Raw genomic sequence first — 9,490 nt, forward strand, 5'->3', positions numbered from 1 at the left:
CATATGTAAATGGAATTAAAAACTATTCTTAATAAAACATGACTTTTCCCCCCAAATATTGTGTTGCTAATCTTAGGTTTTTATAAATAGCATTTTAATGGTATTTTTGATAGCAGACTTCTTCACTGTTGGTCCTGATGCTGTCAAGACATAAAATAATAAGACTCAACCTAGAGAGAAACTATGAAGTATTGTACACAGCTTTGTGAATCACCATAGCTTAAATAGCTATATAGAAGCTCAGACAGTAAATCATTATGCTTTGCAGATGTTTGCAGACATTTATTACCCTATAATATCTGAGCTCTCAACTAAACAATTCCTTGAGGGCTGGGACCATGCCTTCTACTTCCTTTGTATTTCCCTCAAAACCTAATATATACAGGGCTATATGCAAAGAGGGTGTTTAATAAACCTACATTAAGATAAAATAGGCTGACTAGGTTGACTTGAGTGTTTCCAGCACTGAGATGGTTAGTTAATATCACTTTATGTACTCAGCTAGGCCAAATTCTCCATTTAAAAAGAGTTAAGAGCCTAATGCCTTGCATGACATAGATGTACATACACGTTCTGGAAGTATTGATTATGCAGATCTAGTCTTTTTTTTACAAAAACCACATACCCTCAAAAAAGAAAAGAAAAAAAATCCAACAACTACACAGTCATCTGGAGCAAAATATCTGATTACAGAGATGAAAAGTGCTTTATGTACGTAATTTTTCAAAAGAAAAAAAATTACAAGCCAGCAGCAATGAGGCGCTTAACGCAGTTTCCAACCTTGCAGCGATTACATTTCAATCTGAGGCAGCAAGAAGATTCTGCTGATGGTAAGCTAACGAATGTCAAGGAGGAAATGGCTTTCTTTCTTCTTTTAGCAGGTGGTTATTGTCTTTGAAATGAAGAGTCTCCAGGCTGGCTGGAATCCAAAATATGTCCCATAATCCAGATCCAGAGATAGGCAGTGAGCATCCCCAGCCCCCAAATATTTGATTAGGGCATATGTAAATCTGCCCATGTTCCTGGCAGGGACTGAATCAGTGATGACAATATGGATTATGATGTTCTTGGAAAATCAAAGAGCTTATTTTATGGGGAGAAAAACTTGTTTAGTCAGGAGGCCTAATGCTTCTTACTAATGCAGATAATTTATCTGGAAATAAACAAAGAATGCAGCAATTCAGGACAATCTATAAACAGTGCTAAAATATCTTATAAAGTTAATAATATGGCAAACAGAAACACATGGCTACTCAAACATTTGCCAGTGATTTATTTATTGACCCATTTTCCAAGCATTATTGGAACTACCCTTAGCCTAAATTAAAATAAAAAAAACAACATAAAGTAGAAAGCAAAAAACATGGAGTTCAGAGCTCCCCAATTTTAATAGAACCATTGAAAAGCTGGGTATCTGTCAAAATAACTGAAATACTAATGGGAGATATCTGTCAGCAATTCAGTCACTGTCAGTCTAGTTTGGAATAGTATCATTTTCATTCCTAGAATATGTGAATCAGTATAGTATAATTTAATTAATTTTTAAAAATACAATTAACAATAATAATAGACATGTAAATAGAGCTTTGAAGTTTGCAAGTACTTTATATACAATGTTTCTGAAACTTGAGTCTATGCATTACATTCTAATTTACTTGAATTATTATTCCCTACTGGGCACTGGGTAATGGTGATGATGATGATAGAGTGAAACACAGGCAAATAGAGAGAAACAAACAGAAAAAGAATCAACAAGATATTGGGGAGGAGGAAGGAGAGAGAGAGAGAGGCAGAGAGAGAGAGAGAGAGAGAGAGAGAGAGAGAGGCAGAGAGAGAGAGAGAGGCAGAGAGAGAGAGAGAGAGAGAGAGAGAGAGAGAGAGAGAGAGTCAGAGAGAGACAGCCAGAGAGAGAGAGAGTCAGAGAGAGAGAGAGAGAGAGAGAGAGAGAGAGTCAGAGAGAGAGAGAGAGAGAGAGAGAGAGAGAGAGTCAAAGAGAGAGAGAGAGAGAGAAAGAGAGAGAGAGAGAGAGAGGAAATAAGGAGAAACAGAGATAGTTAGAGAGACAGGGAGAGACAGAGACAGAGACAGAGACAGAAAGGAAGTAAGTTAGTTACTTTACAGCCTGGGTCTCACTTTCCCCACCTGTAAAATTAGAGTTGGTCAAGAGAACTTAAAGATGTCAAATTGCCAGCCAGGACTTTGGAGAGAGCTATATCAGCCATTCATTAATTATCCCTGAAATAATCACATGGCCATCATGTCTGCCAGTGAATACTAAATCTCAAATGTTGTCAGAATGATGCCAAGTAAGACACCTCTCATCTCAATAAAGAATTATGCAAATTGATCTAGTTTGCCAAAAGAATGACTCTATAAGAAATTTAATTCTGGTGTCTTTTTTTTCGTAACTTTAAACTGGAAAAATAACACAACTTGTCACCTAAAAAGGAATTATTCCCTGTGTAGGGTTCAAAGCCCAAGGGAATCTCATATATTTCTTTTGTTTACCTATTAAAGGGTTAATTAAATTCCCTGAATGACCAATATCCTAAGGATTTGATAACTTTTTTGATTAGCCACAGTAATATCCATTTGTGGAGAAGCCAATGTGATAGAGACATGAAGAACCTCCCTCTCTTCATGTCTCTATCACACCAAATACTAAGTAAATGCACTGAAATGGTTTCATTCCTAGTTTGTTAGAAGGCGTGGGGTAGAAGGACTTATGTAAAAAGGCTGACTTATGGCAGAGAAGGGAGAAACTGAGATATTCTTGCTATAGATATTTGAGAGCACAGGGAATATATGACCGAAAACTTAGGAGTTTACCTTTTTTGTAAACTTCCAACATCTCAAACCGATACTAGCAGATTAAAATAATTGTGCTGTGGAGACAAGAAGATTGAATTTTTAGGTCCCCTATTAATGACTGCCACCTCAGTCAAAGCTAATTTGGGAGCTTCTTTATCCTACAGCTTACTTATGGGTGTACTTGAATGGAGATCTGAGGGAGGAGAGAGAATGTGGTGCTCACTTCCTGAGCTTCCCTGTTTGAAGGCATACTAAAGAGGGTCTAAAATGGGGTTGACTCACAACACATTTACATAAATTTCAATTTAAAAATTGTATTAAAGGGAAATGTGTATTGAAATTATTATAATAGGAGTTTGAGTCCCAACTGGCATCCTACAATTTATAGTTCAGAGAGACAGGCATTTCCTCTGAGCCTTGAGATGATTTTCTTTGCTTTCTGAGTCACATTCAGGACATCTTAAAAGGAAACTCACTCTTGTAAGATTCTGAAAGGATCAGGGACTATAAGACCTGATCTGCAGCTGCAGTGAGGAGCCTGCTCAGCCCTGTGTAGGACTCAATAAGCCAAGCTGGAAAGAATTGCAGCTCAGGAACATCAACCAAAAGAAGAAATGGAAACATGAGCAACATGGTGGCAAAGGAAGGAAAGATTAAGGTGAGCTATCACACCCTGGAAGCATCTCAGAAGACTCAAACGGAAACTATTGGACTGAGGGAAATTTAGGACTCTCCCATCCCCTACCCAAAGTCTACTTTTTTCCTCAATTTCCCTTCCTTATACTTGTCCAGAAAGTTAGATATTATATTATATTTTGGTCACTGCTTTTATCTAAATGTTTTGTGTATGGTTTTGCCTCAAATATGAAGAAGCCAGGAGTTAGATCATAAGTGAAAACTTTAAATTAACATAAGAAGTAAAACCTCTGTTTACAAGTTAGGAATTCTCCTTGTTGAGGGCTCTGACCTATTTTGATTATACAAATAACATATGAGGAAGCAGGGACACAATGAATTCATGTGATTTCCAAAGTGCCATACAGCAAATACATGACTCAAGTGAGATTTGACCCCACATCTACAATGAGGGAAAATTTCTCCATTTCGGGGACAAAATTCTAAAATGATCTGTTTGCAAGAAGAGTGGAGTATAGGCACAGTAGAAAGTAGAGTCAAAAAGAATCAAAACATCTCAGAGTTGGAAAGTACATCAGGATTACCTCATCCAACCCATAATTGAAGAGAAGACCCCTCTATTACACACCCAAAATGTGGTCTTTTAACCAGGGAAGGAGATTCACTGTCTTCTGAGCCAACCTGTTCACTTTTAGATATATCTTATTATTGCATCAAACCTACAGAATTTCCTTTTATCAAGCTTTTGTTGAAGTCTTGTGATAATAGGATCATAAATTGAGAGCTGGAAGAGACCTTAGAGCTCATCTAGGCTCACATCCTCAGTTCACAAATGAGGAAAATAGATTTACAAGAGAAGGTAACTTCCTCTATACCACTTGTGAAAGTGTCTAAATAAAGTTATGATATATTTTTAACAATAAGTATTTATGACACTTAAAATAGTTGCTGAGGTGATAGCTTTATAGTTATCATATGATAATATAATTTTTTCCAATCAATGAAATGAAATTTTCCATAAGAATCAGGGTTTCATTCTGGTTGGGCAATAGTTTAAATACTTTCTGACATTCCAATTTAACTTTAAAGGAAGAGGTATAATTCAGATCACTTATAATTATTTTATCTCCCATTTTATTACCTATAGATGTAAGGAGGTGGTGGAATAAATAAACTGGGTTTAAACACTCCCAATTAATAGTTTTAGACGATGGTGGCTTACTGCTTTGCTTTGATTATAAAAGTTAAGGAAGGGCAGGATTCCTTTTGACAGCCCATTTCACAACTTCTCCAGAAGCATATGCCAAGACATTACTATTATTAATGTTCAATAAAATCTAAGCTGAGGTTGTCAAAGAGCAAAAAGGGCTGGGGCAATGTTAAAGAAGGATTCATGTCTCTTGCAGTGAAGCGAAGTCAAATAGAACATTTTCTAATAGAAAATTATTAGGATGAAAATTAGATCCCAACATTAAAATTCTAAATTTAATGATAGCTGACATTTATCTAGCTAAGGTGTTCTTAACCTTTTTTTAATGTGTCATGGACCCCTTTGGTAGACTGGTGAAGGGGACACATGCTAACTGTATTTAGATAAATAAAACAGGACTAAAAGGAAACCATTTATACTGCAATATAGATGTTACAATATTAAATAAAATTTGTGGACATTAGATTAAGATATCTAGTATTGTATCAAAGATCAAAGTGGGATCAAAGAATTTGCACAACTTTGCAACTTTGGAGGCAGAGTTCTAATTGCATTCCAAATTAGCTGGACCATCATTAGTCTTGGAAAAAAAATTATGGAGCCTCAGTGGCTCCTCCAGGATCAAATATAAACTCTTTTTTGGCATTTATACCTCCTTATAACCTGCCTCCTTCCTGTCATTCTAGTCTTCTGTATTCCTCCATTCTATGAATTCTGTTATCTGGCCACACTAGCCTGCATTCTGTTCCTTGTATGCAATATCTCACCTTACATCTCTGCCTTGCACTGACTGTCCTCTATCCTGGAAATGTGTTTCCCCTTTACCTCCATGTCTTAGCTCCCCTGGTTTCCTTCCAGACTTGGTTTAAATCCTACCTTTTGCAGTCAACTTCTTATATTACTCCCAGCTGCTAGTTTCTTCCTCTATTTAATCAATATTGTATATAGCTTTTTTGAGCCCATCTGCCTAGATGGTTTACTAGGGTATTGCCACTGTACACGTTATAGCTTTTTGGAACTACAGGCTGATGGGCTAAACCAGGCTGAGGGAATCCAATGGGCCACAAACCAGTTGTCTACCCCAAATATACAAAGACTTCCCCTTATGGAATATGCAGATAAGAACGATTTGTTCCAAAAGCCATGAAGGTGGCTGAAGCAGGTGCTATGGAGCTCTTAGATCTTGGCAAGATATCAGACAGGTCAAGGTCATTCATTGCATCCTGAACTATTGCTATTGTCCTGACTTTTGTCTTGCCATTGGATTAACATTGGACTCCTAGAAGAGGGAATGAGGCTGACAACTTTGTGCAAATGTCTCACTTAGATCTAATTCATTCAAAAGTCAAGATATCACCCTGTCCTTTTCTGAAAATGAAGGACAAACAATAACAACATCAACTATATAACTTGTATATGTGTGTGTATAAAACTATATAGTTATTTAAATACACCACACCCATTAAATTCTATTTTTCTTAAGGACAGGGACTGTTTGATTGCAGACTGATTGAATTTTTCAGATGAAGGTAACCCTTCCAGTAACGAAAAAGGATAACAGAGTCATTCAAAGTATTAAGGGAAGAATTTTAATTACCAAAAAGAAAATTCATCTAATATCATCCTTTAAAATCTCTTCATTGAAGATCATTAAAATTCCCTTTTGTTTTTTCAAAAAAAAAAAAAGAGTCCACAATTGGAACTTTGAGGAAAAAAATCTGTCCAGGGCACAGAAACTCTGTAGTATCCATAGATAGGTTTCATGGAGTTTATGAACTAAGAAAAATGAAAAAAAATTGGTATTATTGGTTTCCTTTGTAATCCTATTTGTTTTATTTTTTTTATGTTGAAAAACATTTTGAGAAAGGATCTAAATCCTCTAGCAGACTACTAACTGGAGGTTTATGGCAATAAAAAGGTTAAAAATACCTATATTTAGATTGTATTTTTCATATTTTCATCCTAAGTGCTACTAAATAACTTAAAACTGCAATTAGATTTTTGGAACATGCTGTAGATCTAGTTGGCACTTAATGAGCACTTGTTGAAATGAAGTTAATTGAATATAGGAGATATGTGTTGAATATTATAATTTCCCCTTTTGTAAGCAAAGAAACTCAGTTTCTAAAGGTTAAATGTTAACCTAGAATTATGTCATGAAGTAGTGGAAGAAGCCATTAATAAGATTGTATTTTATGTATCTTATTTGATTGCCTTAACCATTAGGTTGTAAGGATAAAATTCCATGATGTCCTTCCCAGAAATGATGCATGACTCAATTAGGTACACTCCAAAACCCCCACTCTCCAATTCTGTAGAGGTTGTATAAGACAAGTGGAATTATGAATGAATTTAAAACAGGCTAAACTGAACAATATCTAAGAATATTGCTGTTCTCAAAATGAAGCTTTCGTGTTTGGATTTCTATTGGGCCTTTTTTTCCTGATAAAGATTTTCAGCCATTAATGTTAATTTGTCCAATTTTTATGTAAGGTAAGAAGGAACATTTGTGAGCCAATAGGTTTAGCTAGATTTAGTTTCCTACAGGCAGGCATGCTTTTCAAAGGGGTTTGATGATGAAAGCAATAATAGGTAATTGAATAAAACAATTATATTTAAGGTTAATTTCTGGGTTTTAAGATTTGAGTACCTGTGGAGTCCTATGTGCTTTCTTCATGGATTGAGAACCCTCCTGGAAATAGACCTGCCTTTGAACTCTTATCAAGTGTCTGTTTTAGAGAAATAAAGACAGAGGAGCTAGGCTGGTTAATACTGGCTTTTGTTAATGTCTTGCATTGAAAAATAAGGGTCCTTAGTCATTTATATTTCAACAAAATTGTTGATATGGTTCAAGGAATATTTCTTAGGAGGACAAGTCAATACATTTCAGCCCTATATTTCCTTGTGACATTTGCCACATCTTTTCCTTTTGGAATACCTTTACTGCCTTCAGAGTACCATGAAAACTCATAAAATCCATAAAGTCTCTTTTTGAAGCAAGAGAAATGTATTTGAAGGAATTAGAGTTGATTTGGGAAATCTGATTCTGGCATTGTAGCAAACTGATTCTATGAAGGTAAGATAAGTGCTCTGTCCCATAATAAAATGTGCCATCTAACATAATATGTAGAGGCCTGATCATATACCTAGCTTACAAATAGATGTGTACAAATCAGTGTAAATCTCCAACAAAGAGAAATGAATGGGAAAAGGACAATAGATTTTGCTTGGGAACCACACACAGGATAGGAAATTGTGCATTTCTTATATTTAAGCTTGGGTGTTCTTATGTTTACACAACACTATTATTATGCTAATTGCATACTAATAATCTGCCCCTGAGGACTTTCTAGAAGATATGAGGTGAGAGCCTTTACTTGATGAAGCAGATTCCTTTCCTTCGAAACTGACTTAGGGCATTTTTTGTTGCTGTTGTTGTCACTGTTTTAATTATGATGTCACAATGATGCTCCCTAGAGGGACATCCAGAGGAGCGGACTGAGAACAGTCCATACTCTCATTGCCTGGTTACTGATTTCACAGTGAATAGTACATGGCTGGCAGGCAGGTAGAGATGAAATTGTTTTTCTTTTGATGTTTTCTCAAAAGAATTTGGACAGGCAACACCTGAATCTAAAAAAAGTTTATGTGAATATTTGTAATCAGATATGTGTATGCTTGAGGTATTGTGTGTGTGTGTGTGTGTGTGTGTGTGTGTGTGTGTGTGTGTGAGTGTGTGTGTGTGTGTGAGAGAGAGAGAGAGAGAGAGAGAGAGAGACAGAGATAGACAGGCAGGCAGTCAGAGAGACAGAGGAAAAAGAAAGAGAGGGAGATATAGACAGACAGAAAAGGAGAGAGAAACAACAGAGAGAGAGAGAGAGACAGGAGCTCACAGTCACAGTGATATGTGTACAACTTCACTAGGTGGAGCTCTTGGCTGGCTGTTCAGATGATGACCATTGTCTGCTTGAGACAATTTTTCTTTGTTTGAAAATTTACAAATCATCAATGAAAATGTCACTGATGAAAAGTTTTAGGGTTGAAGTCAGTGCCTCACAACACTCCTTGCCTTAGGTGGGGGTCCTGTTGCCTCAACACCTCTGTTTATTTGCCTAGTAACTGTTTTCTTGTTTCCTCCCAATTTAACAAATTTCGGGGTGATGATAAATACTTCTAGTGACCTAGTGATTGAACAACTCCTCTCTGTAACTCAGTCCTTCTTGGAGACTCTTTATTTATTGGGCTTGGTGAAAAAGAAAAAGGAAGGCAGGCAAGAAGGAAAGATAGGAGGAAAGAAGGAAGAAAGAAGGAAGAAGAAAGGAAGACAATGAGGCAGGAGAGGGGAGAAGGGAGCAGGTATTTATTAAATGCCTACTATATGCCAGGCATTGTGCTAAATGATTTATACATATTATCTATTTAGGGGGCTTACTAAGATAGAGAAAGGAAGGAAAGAAAATAGAAGGAAAAAAGAAAAGATTAAGGAAATGGAAGAAAAATAGTTGATGGAAGGAAAAAGAAGCAAAGAAAGGAGAAAGAGGGAGTGGGAAGGGAAAGAAAGAAGAAAGGAGGGAAAATAATTTTCTTAAACACTTCAGCATGTGGAGTGAAGACTAGATTTATTTTCTTCATATAATATTGGTGACAAGACTTCCACTAATGGCACTAAATGTTATTTTTAAGCAGAGTGAGTTTTTCTGTTTCCAGATGTACAGTGATAAGAGTTATTAGGGAAAGTCTTCAGCTAAAAGGATGGCTAATTCTTTGAAAATCCCCCCACCCCCTCAAAAGGAAAAAATACTCTAGTTCCCCCTCAGTGACAGCAGCTCAGAT

General features: G+C 36.3%; 1 long non-coding RNA gene across 1 annotated transcript; it reads right to left on the reverse strand.

Annotated features, from left to right (window-relative positions):
- Positions 1-687: 687 nt before the first annotated feature.
- On the reverse strand, positions 688-8,688 carry LOC103103329 (uncharacterized). Its single transcript, XR_008917575.1, has 4 exons — positions 7,596-8,688; positions 7,308-7,386; positions 2,830-2,885; positions 688-1,153 (listed from the first exon to the last, which is right to left on the reverse strand). It is a non-coding gene; the product is annotated as an uncharacterized LOC103103329 (long non-coding RNA).
- Between the last annotated feature and the right edge of the window lie 802 nt (positions 8,689-9,490).

The sequence above is a fragment of the Monodelphis domestica genome, chromosome 3 (assembly GCF_027887165.1).
Source record: "Monodelphis domestica isolate mMonDom1 chromosome 3, mMonDom1.pri, whole genome shotgun sequence".
Lineage (NCBI taxonomy): Eukaryota > Metazoa > Chordata > Mammalia > Didelphimorphia > Didelphidae > Monodelphis > Monodelphis domestica.